Here is a 17,970-nt window from a genome sequence, read left to right on the forward strand (position 1 = left end):
TCAAAGACAGACTTAAAGAGCTCTGTATGAGGGAATATTAGAGAGAGGATTATAATGGGAAATCCCAGTTTTTCTGTAAAGGTCTGTGCTAGCTTATTTCCAAAATGACTTTCATCTAATTTTTAAAAGTGTCAAATGAAGGTATTCTTGACAGTAAGCAGGTCAGTTACTTATTATATAGGATACATTATGTGCACTACAAGATGTTGATATTCTCTCCTGTCAGATATGCCACAAGCAAAGGAGTCTTCTTTTCACCTTTTTATTGTAATTAGTGCAGACCAAGAATAAATATATTGATGTATTAAATTCCACATGGTTGCAAAATGTCTTCTATAAATCTTACTGTGCAACAAACCATTTTACCCTAGGTGTTTTCAGGGTCTTATGTATTTCCATACCCTAAATGCCCATTATAGAACAATAAAGTTGCTGCAAAAGGGTATACTATCAAGATATAAGTGAAAATACACACAATTTCAGTGGACTGGTTTTCCATGTTGCAGCTATTTAGTTTGAAACATTTGCCTATTATGCATTCTAAACTGTTATCAGTATCATATTTTCAGAGCACAGCCTATAATTTTATTGAAATAACTGTAGTTTTAAGATTTACGTTAGAAAACATGTTTAAATAACAGCCAAACAACAGTAAGATTTGGTTTCCAATCATACTAAACTCTGACCCTTTTTGTGATTTAGTGCAAGTTTTAGCTACCATAGAATGTATTGGTAGTTTCTAATATAATGCACAGCTTAGCTGCAGAAATCATTGTCTCTGGGTGCTGTGCTTGCTAAATGCTTACATGTTTCATGAGGAGATTAGAAAAATTCATAGAATAGCAAGTGACTGTGGATTATTAAATACTGACAAGCCACTTCTGCTTAGAGGAAACTCCTAAACCACACATTATTCAAGGCTAACATAGTACTCAGTAGAAGTGTCCTTGACTTCTTTTTACACTTAACTCTAGCCATTCATTTTGGTTATCTTTGGAGAAAAGATGTCATTCTTGTTGCAGTGAGTATGGCTGCTGTCCTGAGTGAAAAATTTTCATCAGTAAAAGCTACTCACTTTGCTGTTTGTGTATGCCTGCACTGCACAAGTAATTATGTGACTGTCTCTATGTACAATTCTGTTTCAGTCCTTACATTGTACTGTGGTGTCTGAGAGCTCTTTTGTGAACAAGTGGGAGACTGATTTTATAGTGTATGCACAACAGAATCTGATGGATGACCCATTTGGCAGGGCAGGGTGTTGAAATGCACTGAATGTTTTCCTTCTGTGACAAAAATAATTCTATGTGATCAAGTCTTGTTTTTATCTGTATACAGTTTTCTATGCCCAAATGCTTCTGTCTCAGGACCTGTACTGTAGTGTTTTCTGTGTCCATGACTATTATAAAACTAGTGTTACTTGTATTTTAATTTGATTCTTTGCAGGATAACAGTTAGCATTCATGAAAATGTTAGCATCAGGAAATCTAGTCAGGTGCTGCTCAGATTAGATGAAACAATGTTTGTGCTCCCTCAAAGTTGCAGAAGAAAAAGTTGAAAGAAACAAAGCTAAAAAAACAATCTCCTGACAAAAGTCCAGGAACAGATTGCATATAAGTTATACTGCATTATAAATAGTGGCATAAGAAAAGGCAACTGCTTCATCAGATTTCTTAATCAGAAACAATTTGGCTGCCAGCTGACCAGTGTTATCCTTTAGACATACCACATTACTTATATTTCTCTGGGAAGAAAATATGCCCTTATTGACTTCCATGCAGTTATATGTCCATTAGAGATTTCCTTAGGATTATGTCAAGATGCATACATTGTTTCTATATTTGAAATTAAATGCAAAAATTCTCATCTTCTTTTTAATATTACTTCTTAATTCTTAGACATCCTTATATTTGTTTTTTTTTCCCCCAAAACCTTCAGAATTTCAAAACAAATGTTTGCTGTGCAGACTCTTCCTCAAAATTGCATTGTCAACCATGTAAGACCAAATCTGAAAAAAAGATTCCTATGAATAGCTCCTTGAGCTGCAAACTAAAGGTCTCTAAAGTGGAAAAGCTTTCAGAAAGAAACCTGGTTCTACAATTCTTACACTAGGCAGCACCTTACTCTATGAGCAAATCCATATGTTTTCTTTGCACCTTTTTCTTCTTTGTTTTATACTTGCTAAAATGCCAAATGCAGTCCATAATGATGAAACAATTTTCTCAGAGAAAGGTTTGTTACAGCTTTTTTGCTAGAGATAATTTTAACTGACCTGTAAAACCTGGAAAGGAGTTAGAATATGCTTAGTAGTTTATGCTATATATTTAAACATAAACATGACTTGCCTATATAAAGTTATAATGCAAAGCATTTGACACTGTCCCACATGACGTCTCTGTCTAAACTGGTGAGGCATGGATCTGATAGATGGAGCATTTGGTGGATAAGCAATTGCCTGGATGTTCTCACTCAAAGAGTTGTGGTCAACGGCTCAATGTCCAAGTGGAGACCAGTGACGAGTCTCACGATTCAGCTCTGGGACCAGCACTGCTTAACATCTTTGCCAGCAACATGGGATTGAGTGCGCCCTCAGCAAGTTTGCCAACAACAGAAAGCTGTGTGGTATGGCCGACACACTGGAGGGAATGGATGCCATCCAGAGGGGCCTTAAAAGGTGGGCCAGTGTGAACCTCATGAAGTTCAACAAGGCCAAGACCAAGGTCCTGCAACTGGGCTGGGGCAATGCCAAGAATAAATAGAGGCTGGGTAGAGAATGGATTGAGAGCAGCCTTGAGGAGAAGCACTTGAGTGTGTTGGTTCATGAGAAGCTCAACATGAGCTGGCAGTGTGAGCTCGCAGCCCAGAAAGCCAACCATGTCCTGGACTGCATCAACAGACGTGTGACCAGCAGGCCGAGGGAGGTGATTCTCCCCCCTCTATTCTGCTCACATGACACCCCACCTGGAGTACTGCATTCAGCTCTGGGGTCCCCAACATAAGAAGGCCATGGACCTGTTGAAATGAGTCCAGAGGAGGCCACAAAGTTGATCAGAGTGATGGAGCAACTCTCCTATGAAGACAGGCTTAGAGAGCTGGGGTTGCTCAGGCTGGAGGAGACAAGGGTCCAGAGACACCTTATAGAAGCCTCACAGCACTTAAAGTGGCTCTATGAGAAATCTGGAGAGGGAATTTTTGCAAGGGCATGTATTGGTAGAAAAGGGAGTATGGCTTTAAACTGAAAGAAGGGAGATTTAGATGAACTATTAGGAAGAAGTTCTTTCCTGTGAGGGTACCACCTCCCTGAAAGTGTTCAATGCCAGGTTGGCTGCAGCTTTGAGCAACCTGTTCTAGTTGAGGACGTCCCTGCCCATGGCAGGGTGATTGGAACTAGGTGATCTTTAAGGTCCCTTCCCACACAAAACATTCTATGGTTCTATGATTTCATAATACTTAAATTATGTAGAGAATAATGGAGTCATAGGATGAGGAAAGACCTTTAGTATATTATCTAGCCCATCTTTAGGCCTAAGGATCATATACTTTATGTGTTTCATTCTTAATGGACCTTTGATTAGACTTTTGTTTAAGATGCCCATTTTCTGAGGTTCCCATAATCTCCAAAGGCAATCTATAGAATCATAGAATCATAGAATAGTTAGGGTTGGAAAGGACCTTAAGATCATCCAATTCCAACCCCCCTGCCATGGGCAAGCACACCTCACACTAAACCATGTCACCCAAGGCTCTGTCCAAACTGGCCTTGAACACAACCAAAAATGGAGCATTCACAACTCCCGTGGGCAACCCATTCCAGTGCCTCACCACCCTTGCAGTAAAGAACTTCTTCCTTATATCCAATCTAAACTTCTCCTGCTTAAGTTTGAACCCGTTACCCCTTGTCCTATCACTACAGTCCCTAATGAAGAGTCCCTCCCCAGCATCCCTATAGGCCCCCTTCAGATACTGGAAGGCTGCTATGAGGTCTCCACGCAACAGCCAACAGCCCAACAGCCCCAACTTTCTCAGCCTGTCTTCATACGGGAGGTGCTCCAGTCCCCTGATCATCCTCGTGGCCCTCCTCTGGACTTGTTGCAACAATTGCATGTCCTTTTTATGTTGAGGACACCAGAATTGTACACAGTACTCCAAGTGAGGTCTCACGAGACCTCATACCTAATATCAGTCTTGCCAGTAAATAAAATATTTTCCTCCTGTATGATTTATTCTTCCATATATTAGCTTAAACTGTTCAAACTGCCAAGAACATAAGGGTCTGAAAATAAACTTTGAAATGCTTCTAATGTGTATTTGAGGGCTATTACTTCCCTTTTACCCACCCCATTTTGCGGGGCATCCTCCCCCTTCTGACTTCACTTTAAACTGAAAAAATGCAAAGCTTTCTTTCTTCCTCATTGTTCATGTTCTCCAGACTTCTGATCTTTCTTCTGTAGTCTATTATATTAATCCCAACTTTACTGACACGGAAAGCCAAAACTAAGTAGAGATTACTGCAGTGCTGAATTAAATACACTCTACTCATACGGCCCAATACGGAATTTCTGTGTTTCAGAAACATTTGTCATTTCACCATATTGTATTTTATATGTATATTTTATATATTTTGGGAAAAGCAAAGCTTTATAAAGTCATTAGGTTAAAAATATATGTCCTTTTGTATGAAACAGTTTTTAGTGTTAAATAGGATCCTGTGCCCAATCCTGTTGATATTCTGACCAATTTAGACTATCAACCCCTTCCACTGTGTTCGCATTTAATACTTAAGATAGTAATACATGATTCAGAGTGATTATTTTATCAATTATGGCCACTTGAGGACCACAGAGGTAATTAAAATCTGTAGAGAGATCAGTTTATGGACAAGAAAGAGACAGGTTGAAGTTCAGCCCTAAAAAAATGTTAAAAATGCAAAATGAAGCATACTGAAAAATGTGCATGACACGCTTTTTCTTTTTTTTTCAAAAATAGATCACAATCATGACATTATTTAGGATTGCTGTCATGTTTCTTGCTGTCTTTGAAGCTGGCTTTCATCTCATCAGACATCTATAAATTGGACATCTAGGTTTAAGTTATATACTTTTGGCTTTGTTATCAATGGGCAGATGAAAGCAGCTTTGGGGCAATTTAATTAATCTACACCACTGTCTTCAGAGAACTTGAACTGGCATCTGAAAGTACATATTTGCACAGACTATGAGATTGCCATGCAATCTCACACAACCTGTTTTAGCCTTAGACAACATACTTTGAGATACGTATGTGAAATGAAGCAAATTCAAAATTTTGGTGAAATCAGGTGAAGCAAAGTTTTGACCAACCTACAGCATCAACTACTGGCAAGGTAGAAGGCATTTTTTATTTACAGCCTTGACCTGAATAATTAAATGACATTTAGCATTCTGTTGTATACACATTCTTTTTACTACAGTGTCATATCAGATGACTAACCATATTAATATCCTAGTCTTTTCAATTTGGATAGGCATTCTGAGACAAAGACTGAACAACAATTTAATTCTCTGGTATTAAAAGACAACTGTACCAAAATATCATATATATTTTTCATGGCACTTTAATGGCCTTTGGTGTATTTGAAGTGCCAATAGATATCATTTGAGATGAGGCCACGCTTGAAGTTCAGTAAATGAAAAAGCATTTTTTTGGGTACTGGTATGCTGATCTCACTGTGACAGCACGATTGGAAATGTATCATCTTTGCTGCTTTGAAGTTTAATGTCATCCTCTTTCATTTATGTCATTAAATATAAATGTTGTGGAAGGTTAAAGCCCTTTGTAATGCCTTATTTGAAAAAGGGTTTCACAACTGGGCAACTGTTTATGAATATATTTGAATGATACATTTATATTTTATATCATGGTAAGGTTAAAATGATACATAATTAGACTAAACAGACTGAAAACTGATGGGTCTTGGTTGAAGAATAAAGGATCACAGATGGTATCAAAGCAGCTATAATTCAAACTCTATCATCACATTTAATGATTCCTTTGCTCTTTTGGGACAGGAAAGGGTGAGACTTTGGCATATTTTGATACTAAATCTGGAAAGTTCTTAACAATCAGATCTCAAAGTAAATTCTGATTTGTTTGTGAGAAGGGTTCTGGGAAAAAAAAGAGAATTAAGCAGCAGAGAAACGTCTCCAGATTTTATGGAAAAGAAATCTGTAAATGCTGTTTTACAAGCATTTCATGACGTGTTTTTTTTTTATTTTTAATACAGATCTTCTTCTGAATAGAATGATAATTACAACTAAGCCTGCTTAACACTCTTAAATCCAGTGTAAAAGCTCTAAGCCATAGGGAGCAAGCTATGAATAGCAATATGACTAAAGATTATAATGATGATGTGAGGAAAATAAGCAGTTTAATTTCTGTCAGGCAGTTTTATTAGTGTAAGTTTTGCCTTCAGCTAAAAACTTATTTATGTATGATGATCTCATCTATTGATTTTGATTAGTATATATGCTTCATTTATTCTTTGAGAAAAAGAAGCAGAAACTCTCCTCCAATGTAAAACTGTTTTTTTTTTGTTTTTTTGTTATTTCATATTTGTGAAATACAGCTTAAGCTTACCCACTTATAATTAATCTCTATATTCCTTGCCTTGAGACCCCAGTCACTCTTATGGTTTTAGTTTCTTTTTTTTAGAGAACAGAACTAAGCACAAGGCCCCTGCCCTGAGAATCCCCAAACTGTGATTTGTGTCAGTAGGCATGAAAACACTATCAGAAAATCTTCATAATTTTGTATTAAAAAATAATACCCTTTATTCTAGTTTAGATTAACATTAGCCAAAACTGATGCTCAAGCTCTCAAAGAGAACCAAAAGTATTCTGGAAAAAATATGTATTTAATCATTCTGCTGCTCATTGCACTTAATTAGCAGTTTACAAAGTATTTTAATTCCATAGAAGCTGTTTTAAGCCCAAATCTCTGACAGTGTCCATTTGTATCTTTTAAATTGATTCTGAGCAACACTCATAGTAACTGTCTGCACACTAGCATTTTGATTTCATAGAGTTAGGGGGGAAGACCTCACAATATGACATTCTGTTTTTAGCCTAGAACTTTCAGTTCAGCAGTTTTGGAGGTATATTTTTTCCAATTCTTTTATACACAGCTTTAAAATGTTCACCATTCCCCCTCTTTGCCCACATAATCATTCACACCCCTCAAACCAATGTAATTTGACAGAAAGACATTGAATAACTATTGCCATTGAGGGCACAGCTAGATTTTAGCTGCCCCCGTGAGCACTGTGGCTATGTCTATACCAGTCTTAAAAAGAGTAGTCAAGATGGGCTGTCAGTTCATGGCTCTGCTTGTTTCCTGTCTAAAGATTCTTGCTACATGTCTCTGATGGTACGATAGTGTATTATCTATCAGTGAGCCAGGCACAGCCCCAGGGCTGACATCTCGCTTTGCCTCAGTTTGTCCCCATCCCTAGGGAGATGCCTTACGCAGAGGGTTGAGACTGCCCCCAGCTGCCCCTCCAGCTGCCCTGGAGCTGGCAGTGGCAGTGGGATGAGTCCTGGCTGCCAGCACCTGCCCTGACATCCCTGTGGAGCCCCCGCTGCTCCTGGCCCCAGGGAGTGACTGGCCTGTGCTGCACCATGACATATTTTACTCTGTTTCATAAAATAAAAGTTCAGCCAAGATCCTGTCTTGATCAACTGTCTGTCTCTGAGGTCAAAGATTAAAGATGCCTGGAAGACATTCAGGGAGGAATAGGCAGCCTACAGAAGTCAGCCTGCATGTATACGATACACAAAAGGTGCATCAAAGATGTAGATGTAGACAGGAATACCAATGAGAGCCATGCAGTCAGCTCTGACTGCAATTACACTCTTCAAATACAGAGTCCTCTGTGCTCATCATTTTCATATTGCAAACGGATGAGGATTGTCAGAGTAAATCTGTTTGTATTTCAAATACTTATTCCCTTATTTACACAAAAATAATGCATTATTTTAAAAAGATTTGCTAGCACCGTACTTTTATGGTGTCTGAAGATTTAATCAGTGATAAATAAATATTGTGTTGCTTAAAGTACTAGCCTTGATGATTACATGTTTAAAAAAAGATGAATAGCTGCTAAGCCCTCCAATGTTTTGTTTTTTTGCACTCTCTGACAATATATAGCTTTGTGAAGATTTGGTAGGCGTTGGATACTGCTTTGTGGAAATACCATTTGAATGTCATGCAAATCTTCTACTTCTTGGCAAAAGTATCAGCTTTCTAAAGAGAATTTCCAAGAATTTCAGTTAGCTCCAAACCCTTTATGAAAGACTTCCAAAGAGCAGTGACTGAACTCCAAAATATTTGCTCTGTAGAGTAAGATGCAGTATTAACCTCCAATATGTCCAAAAAAAGTCACATATTCAAATATTATTTTATATGTTTTGATTATTAAAAAGCTGCATAAATTTTTGTTCATTAACATATATTTTCATTCTGTCTCATAGTGAATAAGGGATCAAAATGAATTCATGCTACAGAAACAAGTTAAGTGTTAACAAAAATGCCATTATGGAATAATACAGTGGGGTTTTTTTGTCTGATTGGTGTCACAAGTATATAACTCCAGTTAACATGGAGTCACAAAATGTAATTCAGTGTGTAACTGTTTTATTTGTTTCCTTCCTCCTAAATAGCTTTTCTTCTGCACTGATAACAAGAAGCAAAATCATTAACGTATTTTGAGATATTTTCAGTTACCTGTTATAAATCATGAAAACAATTCTATTTTTTTCTCATCAGTTTGAAGTGGATCATTCCAACCTGAGGTAGAGAGGAAATAATGCTTCTCTCATCCTGAAAAAAAATAGACTCTGTTTTTTATTGAAAATTAAAAAAAGACACCACTAGTAAACTCTAACTTAAAGATGAACTTCCTTCACCATTTCAGTGAACTTCATGTAAGACATGATTGCTCTGTCCAATATTTCACTTGGCGTATCAAATAAACTTTTTTCTGTGTCTCAGGTCTCAACTTGAACTGATATTAATAGATGCAAACTAGTGTCCTCAATTTACCTAGACTGAATATCAGATTTTCATATACTTATTACAGATACGTTCCTTATTGATTTCATTCTAAAAGTGCTTTACATTTTCCTACATGAAGGCTAAAAGCAGCTTATGTTTATGCTTGTTGTCTCGAAGAGAGTGACCCTGCAATTCTCACGTTTGTACCTCTCACTGAATAAAAACTTGCCTTTTAATGATGTGGATGTGTTTTTGCTGCTGTTACACACTTTCTCAGAGTCTTGCTCAAACAGCAATAAAATTATGTTTATTCCTAGGCACAATAGAAACTTTATAACAAACTACTGTACATTTTCTTTGTACATTTCAGACTCTATGATACAATCCTCTTGATTGAAGCCTACATGAGTTCAAAACTGACAAAAAGGATAATCTATTTCAAATACATTCCAAGCAGCAAAAAATCAAAAATGTACTATACTTCCATCTAGTATGTTTTCTTTCACAGTTACCATAAAACAAGAGATGACTTTTTTGTTAGTGATTATCATTTGATTTCCAAATTGAAAAGGCGTTTCCTAGCAGAATCAAGCAGATTTTGTATTTGCCATTTAGTGTATTCTAAATACAGATTAATTCCCCAGATTATTTGCACCATTAATAAATATAAAAGTCACTTTTTTTTTTGAACTCTACTGCAATGGGACTGAAGAAGGGGTGTTGCATGGATCATATTAAAAACTTTACCTGTAGAAAACTAACAGCCAAATGAAATCTTTGTAACAAATCTTCATGGGACGTTTAAAAATTGTGATCACCCTCAGCAGTTCTAGATCAGAACTCTAGTGCCTACATAGTTTTTGTGATTTTTTTTTTTGTCTGATCAAGGTGATCTTAAAGCTCTGCAGCTGAACAAACCACGATGCAACTGCTCTAACTAACTGTTCCTAGTACCAAAACCCTTTTGATGGGTTTATTCCAGTGCGCTTCTTTCCAATGCCGCAGAGTGCTTTGCTGACAAAGCTATCATGTGTCACACTGTTTATTTGGTCCTCTCATAGAAAAATTTAGCAGACTTCTCCAACTCTTGGGCACTAGCTTCTTAACATAAACACTGTTGCTACAGCTGAATGCAGAAACTGTGTTTAGACACCAAAATCGTGACTGTATCCAAAGCAAATATAAACCAAAACCAAACCAAACCAACAACAGCAACAACAAAAACAAACAAAAAAGCAACAACAACAAAAAAACCCCACACCAAAAAAACAGAAAAACACCACCACCACCAAAAAAATACCTTGGTTTTATTTAGAAAACTATTTTTTGAGGCATAGGAAAAAAAAAAAGTCCTTTGCAGTACTCTTGCCAATCATGATTTCTTTGAAGTTTCTACTTTAGTGTGTGACATGGCCAAGATTTTTCTGTAAGATTGACAGCAGATTAAATCACAGATTAGGCAGCTACTTTCTTTGAAGTTTGCATGAGTGGGTGATTTAGTCATGGATGTCTAACAGGTAAGAGACTGATATATCAATTTTTATATCATGTTTCACCCAAAGAGTTTCTGTAGTGACCAACTATTTATTTAGAAAAGGCTTCCCAGAGCATACCAGACTGGAATGAATCACAAAACTCTGCTTACAAATTAACAATAAATGTACTGCTATCACCTTCCTACAGTCTTGCCTGAAGTTAAAAATTACAGTGGTGTATTTGTGCAAAAGATACATCATGGAGTTCACAGGCACTGTGGTATCATCCTCCTGTACCTTAGCATTCTTAGCATTTAGTATTTACTCTGAAACCTTGGCATCATGAGATGCTCGAATTTGAGATCCTCAGGACAGTGAGAAGAGCGTGCAGCAAGCTCACTGCCCTGGACTTCAAAAGAGCAGACTTTGGCCTCTTCAGGAGCCTGCTTAGGAAGGTTCCATGGGATACAGCCATAGAGGGCAGAGAGGCCCAAGACTGTTGGTTGATATTCAAGGATCACCTGCTGCAAGCTCAGGAGTGTTGCATCCCAACCAGAAGGAAGTGCAGCAGGAGGGCCAGGAGACCTCCTTGGGTGGGAAAGGAGCTGCTGAGGAAAATTCAATTGAAAAAAGGAGGCTTATAATAAGTGGAAGCCAGGACAGGTGGCATGGGAAGACTACATGGATGTTGTCTGGGAAGCTAGGGACCAGGTTAGGAAAGCTAAGGCTCAGTTAGAATTAAACTTAGCTAGAGGTATTAAAGATAACAGGAGGGGATTCTACAAGTACATAGCAAATAAAAAACAGACTAGAGAGAATGTAGGCCCCCTCAGGAAGCTCTCAGGAGAACTGGCTACACAGGATTTGGAAAAGGCTGAGGTTCTGAATGACTTCTTTGCCACAGTCTTCACTGGCAAAGGCTCTGACCAAACCACCCAAGTCTTGGAAGGCAGATGCAGGGACTGTGAGAATGAAGACCTTGCGCCCACTGTAGGAGAGGAACTGGTTCGAGACCGTCCTAGAAATCTGAATGTGCACAAGTCCGTGGGTCCTGATGAGATCCATCCGACCAGCAGGTCAAAGGAGGTGATCCTGCCACTCTACTCTGCTCTTGTGAGACCTCACCTGGAGTATTGTGTGCAGTTCTGGTGTCCTCAACATAAAAAGGACATGGAACTGTTGGAACAAGTCCAGAGAAGGGCCACGAGGATGATCAGGGGACTGGAGCACCTCCCGTATGAAGATAGGCTGAGGAAGTTGGGGCTGTTCAGCCTGGAGAAGAGAAGGCTGCGTGGAGACCTCATAGCAGCCTTCCAGTATCTGAAGGGGGGCTATAGGGATGCTGGGGAGGGACTCTTCATTAGGGACTGTACTGATAGGACAAGGGGTAACAGGTTAAAACTTGAACAGGGGAAGTTTAGATTGGATATAAGGAGGAAATTCTTTCCTGTTATGGTGGTGAGGCACTGGAATGGGTTGCCCAGGGAGGTTGTGAATGCTCCATCCCTGGCAGTGTTCAAGACCAGGTTGGATGAGGCTTTGTGTGATATGATTTAGCGTAAGGTGTCCATGCCCACAGCAGGGGGGTTGGAATTGGATGATCTTAAGGTCCTTTCCAACCCTGATGATTCTATGATTCTATGATTCTGTACTCCTACTAAAACATTCCACTAAAAAGACAAGCAGTATGGAACAAAGCTATCTTTTCTTTGCAGAATATTTCTGGTTTCTGTGAAACATACCAGTTCTAAAAAGAATTGTGGCTTCCGCTGTGGGAGAGCTTTGTACTTGCAAAAGATGTATTTAGTTTGTTGCTGCATATCTTGAGCTGCTCTGTAATAGATGTAGCAGAAGGTGTAACAGTATAATGGCCCCGTTTGTAACTTTGTCTTTATATGTGCAATTTGATTATAGCATTTGTGAGTCTTAAAATAATATGTTCATTTGACATTATTATATTTCTTTTGGTCCATGCTCCCTTGGGTAAAGTAATTAAAAAAATAAATACAGGACAAGTACTGTAGCAATTAATTTGACAAAAAGAATAATTGGCAGTTATATGGGATTTTCATTCTCAGAGGTTCCCACAGCAGACCAGATTTCTAGCAACTTTTTAATCAGAAAGAAGCTATGAAAGCGACTGCATTTTGGTCTCAAGCTGAGTAGCTTCTCAAAGTAAAAAAAAAAATAAATTAAATAACTGCCAGTTTAAAAAAGAACTTCCAGGAGAAGCGGTGCATTGTCGGACTGCAGCTTTATGTAAATGTACATAAGTAAGCAGTTAAATGAATAAATAAATAAGTATAAAGATTATGTCAGTGCACCTCAGGTTTCAAAAATGAAAAAATAGTATTTTTATAAATCTACATAAGCTGTAGGTACATCATTGGAACATCAGCTTTATGCAGCATTTAATTATTTACAAAAAATGCAACTACACAAGTTTGAGGCCCACAACTCATTGGAATATACAGCATTTTCAGTCATTATTTCAGTCTGGAGTGATGATTAGGGGTAAGTCAGATGGAGGTATGCTGCTGATGTACATGCACACAATGTACACACTGTACATTTTGGTCTTCAGAGGCAGTTCAAGTATGGATCACTTTGAATTGAGATATCTCACTGGATCACAGAACATGGTGGAACAATTTACACAGCACATTCACCTAATTCTTGGTTTCTCCTGTTTTCAGGAACTGCATTCACTAGTGTGTCAATACTACTGAAAAATAGTGAGCTGATTCTAATGATCTTTGGAATTTCTGATAGGTATACACTGTAGAAGTGTAAGAGATTCTAAGCAGAAAGATATTTATGAGAGTTCAAAGGATCTCATACCTAAGCAGTCTCACTTCTGTGCTGGAAGAGACAAATTCTTACCCCATGTTCGTCACTGGATTATTATCTAATGTGGTTACTCTAGGTCAGTCTGTTATTATTTCTTTACAGCTGAGAGCAGCTATCTGTTTGATCATTAACTATAATGTTGCAATCCATACATTCATGTGTTTATTTTGGTTTGGTTTTTTTGTTGTTGTTTTTTTAGAAATATCAATGTATGCTTTAAAGTGTTGTCTTAGGAACAACAGCTTTCTGGCATCCTGATTGTGATTAATTTCTAGCAAAAAAAAAAAACAAAACACAACCCGAAACAACAAGTTAAAATCTATGTTTTCTGAAAAAAAAAAAAAAACCAAACCTGTCAACAATTTTATTTTCTCATATAGCTAATTAATTCCAGCCAAGAAAACAAAATAACCAAAAACCCTAACATTCCTACCTTAGGGATTGAATTCATACTAGGATACATAAATTAAATATCCAAGTACATATATCAAAAGAAATTAATAATTAGCTAGTATTTAAACGGCATTTGAAAATGGTGGACATGAATATTTCAAATGATTTCTGATCAGATTTGGAGGTGATAATCATCCATGAAAACTAGAAAAGTATTTTAAAACCATGAGTATGCATTTTGTCTTCAAAAGAGGGCTTGATTAGTATGTCATAATAAAACATAGAACCACATAGTAACAGTGACAAGAAACAAAATCTTGAACAGCTGTTCCTAAATGAGCATCATCAAACCTACACATTGAATGAGTCAGGGGTCTTGAGAAAAAAAAAGAACAACCAAACAAACATATTTTGATTATATCATTGAACATCAGATATACATAAGAGAAACTGATTGTTGGGGTGTTTTTTCTAACTTCTGACTTTGGCTTTTCAAATCCAGTAAGACACATTCAAGATAAGTTTTAGGGTATAGTGCTACGATTTAGCTCTCTTTCAAAATACCTTGACATTATTGTTAGAACCACCTGCAGCATTCTGCTTCTACGCAGCCTCATGGGACTGTCAATGCTTATTTTCTCATTGTATGTCAAACGGATTAATATAAATTTTGGGGACTATGTTTTTGGATCACCATAAGATTTTTAAAATTAATTTGTTCTGGTATATTTACCACCATTTTCGGATTTCTTTCCCTGGGCAGTTGCCTGACTGAGCTTAGTTACAAGGTTATTAAAAAAAAAAGGAGTTTTAAAAGTTCATAGAGTCCACTAAAATAGTCTTATCCTGTTTTTCAGTCAGTCAGGATTTTAAGCACTGGATCAGATACCATGTTCAACCATTCATGGATATAAAATAACATGACTACAGCCAACTAAACTACAGAACATAACCTATACTTGAAGTAATAAACCACTAAGTCAAATATATTTGTAAAGATAGCAAAATGAATGAAATTACATTAGTTTGAGGCACTCAACACATGTACAGATATATGAACAAAAAAAACCATAAGCAATTTTTAAGCTTTCTACTGAAGACTCTTTATACAAGTTATAGTAAGCAAAATATTTATAATAGAAAAACGTAAATAAATTCGTCTATCTCAAATAACGGAAATCAATTTTGTTTGGTTTACATGCCTGAATTTCAAATATTGTTTAAAAACAGTGATTCTTATTAGTAACAATCTAATGTCATGATTGTGACAAAGTTAAGAAAACTGACAGAAAAGACTTTCAAAGTTCTCAACATTTGGGATTGTTTAAACTGTTTCAGTTTCCATGTACGTGGTATTTTCATTGTCTTGGAAAAGCCACGGAAGCTGTGAATAATTTTCTACATGGACTCAAAATCTGTACTGCTCTGTTCAAGCTGTGTATTGTGGGAATCATTTGTCTGAAAGATGTTTGAAATTATGGTAACTTTTTGTTACATTTTTTTTTTCCTCCGAAAGCCTCAACCATTTTTACATTATTATTGATTTATTCATTGCTTGTGCCAATGCACGCATATTGTTAGCCAGGGGACTTCTATAACACATGCCTGTACATGTTATCAAATTAAACTGTCATTTTCATAAGGAAGGCAATGACAGCAAGGAAATTATCTGATAATTAACATTATTTTGATAATCTATTCTTTGTTTATTTGTTTTCTGAAAATCTGTGCCTTTTTACAGTCAGGCAAACATATTTAGAAAATCTTCATATGTACAAATAGTTATATAACAACTACACTTCTAGTTCTTATACCTCAGGCTACAGATGTCCCTCGGAAGTTTAAAGCCATATGTCAACATGAATTTACCCTTTATTAACAATAAACTTCCCTCCTGTCATTCAAAGCTTTATCTCCCTATAGAGATCTGAAGAATATGGTGTCTAATTTCAGAACAAAATGAGGATAGATTAACCATAAACCTCTCTGGGCAGTTTGACTTGAACCAGTAAAACAGAAAATATCCATCTGTACCAGCAATATCCAATGCTTCAACAGTAGAGTTAGGCAAATGCATTAATCAAATTTGAAGGATTTTTCTTTGATTTTTTGTTTTAGCCATGTCATTTTGCCTAATCCTTCCTCCCCTAACAGAGTATCAGAGAGCTGGTAAAGAACAGGAAAAAAGATTTATTTTTGAAAACACTTTTCTAAATCCTTCTTTAATATATAACTTTCTTTGGAAATCCTTATTTCTTCTATGTTAAGACATTCCCGTAACTCCAGTGCCTTGTCCTGTCTTTGGCTTTCTTGAACTGGGGTTTCTGCACATAAAGAAACGTATCTAGAGCTGTAAGTGGAAATGCTATTTACATTTATAAATCTATACTATTTAAATTACATAAATATATATAATATACCATCATATATATTGTATATTCAAATGTATGTGTCTGTTTTTGAACAACATATTCATACATTGCAACTATATAAATACAGAACTGAAGGAAATTCCATTGCAGGTTTGAGATCTATCCTACATGTCTTGTTCTTTCACTTGAGGAGGTGGGATGAGACATAATGTTTTCCTATTTAAGGGATGCAGTTATGCAGGAATTTTCTGCAGTTTTAAAGTCTCACAAATAGGTGGCACTAATGAATTCTACATATGCTGTAATTTCTGTGTTCCTAACTAGGAGAGTGCAAGTTCTTTGCGCCCTCTGATGCATTCCTTATTGACCTTTACTACCAAAAGCAATTTTGTACTTGGTTATGAGGATTCGGTTTTCCATCTCCAAGAGATAAGTAACTACTACTGAATGTAACAAGAGTTACTCACTCAGTGTAGGAGAAGAGTGCCCACATGCTGCATTAAAATAAGAAAAGCATATTGCTCTTTGATGAAAAACATGTCTAAGGTGACATAATGCATTGAAAGCTCTTATGAAAGACCTGATTAAACCAGTTGGACCTGAAATACTAGAAATGTCAAATAGAAATCAGTTCATAAGTGTTTTCTAAACAAGGTACTTCCACAGATATTGTTAGGTCTACAGGTAGAGTTAATCAGTCTATCAAAAACCCTTGGTGCTTCCAAGTAAGGAATTTGACTTCTCTCTATGCACTGTATGTGCATATCTCTATGTAGGTGGGTATGTGTGCACATGCATATGTAGATACTGAATGAAATTATATATGCAGACATCCTGGTTTATTTAATTTTATTATATGATTTTAGTGAAATTTTAGCATTTGGATAGTAATATGACTAGGTCTTCACTGACTAGGTTTCCACTGTGAGAATTTAAAGATTTTTCTAAATCCAAACCTATATTTTAGAACACTTGCTGCTTTGTCAGCCATGACTGAAAATATTTTAAGCAAATTAGTAAATTTTTGCACTAAGAAAAAGAAAGACAGAAACTTCTTTGGAAACAAATGAAACCCCTAGTAAAACTGGCACAGAGCTACCAGTACTAATGAAAATTATAATATAATAATAATATATAATATATATTTTAATTAATACTGTAATTAATTATAGGTTTGGTAGATTAGGGATTTTAAACTAAGACAAACTTACAATAAATATTATTTTGTTTACAAAGAAGCAAAAGTAGTGGAGCAAGATATTAAAACAAGGATAGGAAAACACGTTAATGTGAATGGCATAGGCACTGCAGCTAAAGGAACACAAAGAAATATCATTGATCAGAAAAATTATTTTTTATGGGCATGTGTGTGTCCTTGCCAACAGTGCAATCCTTCAGGAACAGGATGCTCCAGCATGGGTCCCCCATGGAGTCACAAGTCCTGCAGTAAACCTGCTCAAGCTTGGGCTCATCTATCCATGGGGCCACAGGTCCTGCCAGGAGTTTGCTCCAACACAGGCTTCTCCATGGGGTCACAGCCTCCTTTGGGCATTCCCCTGCTCCGACATGGGGTCCTCACTGGGCTTCAGGTGGAGATCAGCTCCCGCATGGACCTCCATTGGCTGCAGGGGCACAGCTGCCTCACCACGGGCTGCACCACGGGCTGTGGCAGAATTTCTGCTCTGCTGCCAGGAGCACCTCCCCTCCTCCTGCTTCACTGACCTGGCTGTCTGCAGGGCTGTTTCTCTAACACACTCATTTCTCTCTCCAGCTGCAGTTTCTCTTGAGCAGTAACATTTACCTTTTCTTAACTACATTACCCCAGAGGTGCTACCACCATTGCTGATGGGCTC

General features: G+C 37.1%; 1 long non-coding RNA gene across 1 annotated transcript; it reads left to right on the top strand.

Moving 5' to 3' along the window:
* The first annotated feature begins 782 nt into the window (after nt 1–782).
* LOC134162254 (uncharacterized) lies at nt 783–9,500 on the top strand. Its single transcript, XR_009964269.1, has 3 exons — nt 783–1,106; nt 5,270–5,359; nt 9,398–9,500. It is a non-coding gene; the product is annotated as an uncharacterized LOC134162254 (long non-coding RNA).
* The last annotated feature ends 8,470 nt before the right edge of the window (nt 9,501–17,970 follow it).

This window comes from Pezoporus occidentalis, unplaced genomic scaffold, assembly GCF_034315485.1.
Source record: "Pezoporus occidentalis ecotype Australia unplaced genomic scaffold, CSIRO_AGI_Poc_V1 ctg185, whole genome shotgun sequence".
Classification (NCBI taxonomy): Eukaryota; Metazoa; Chordata; class Aves; order Psittaciformes; family Psittacidae; genus Pezoporus; species Pezoporus occidentalis.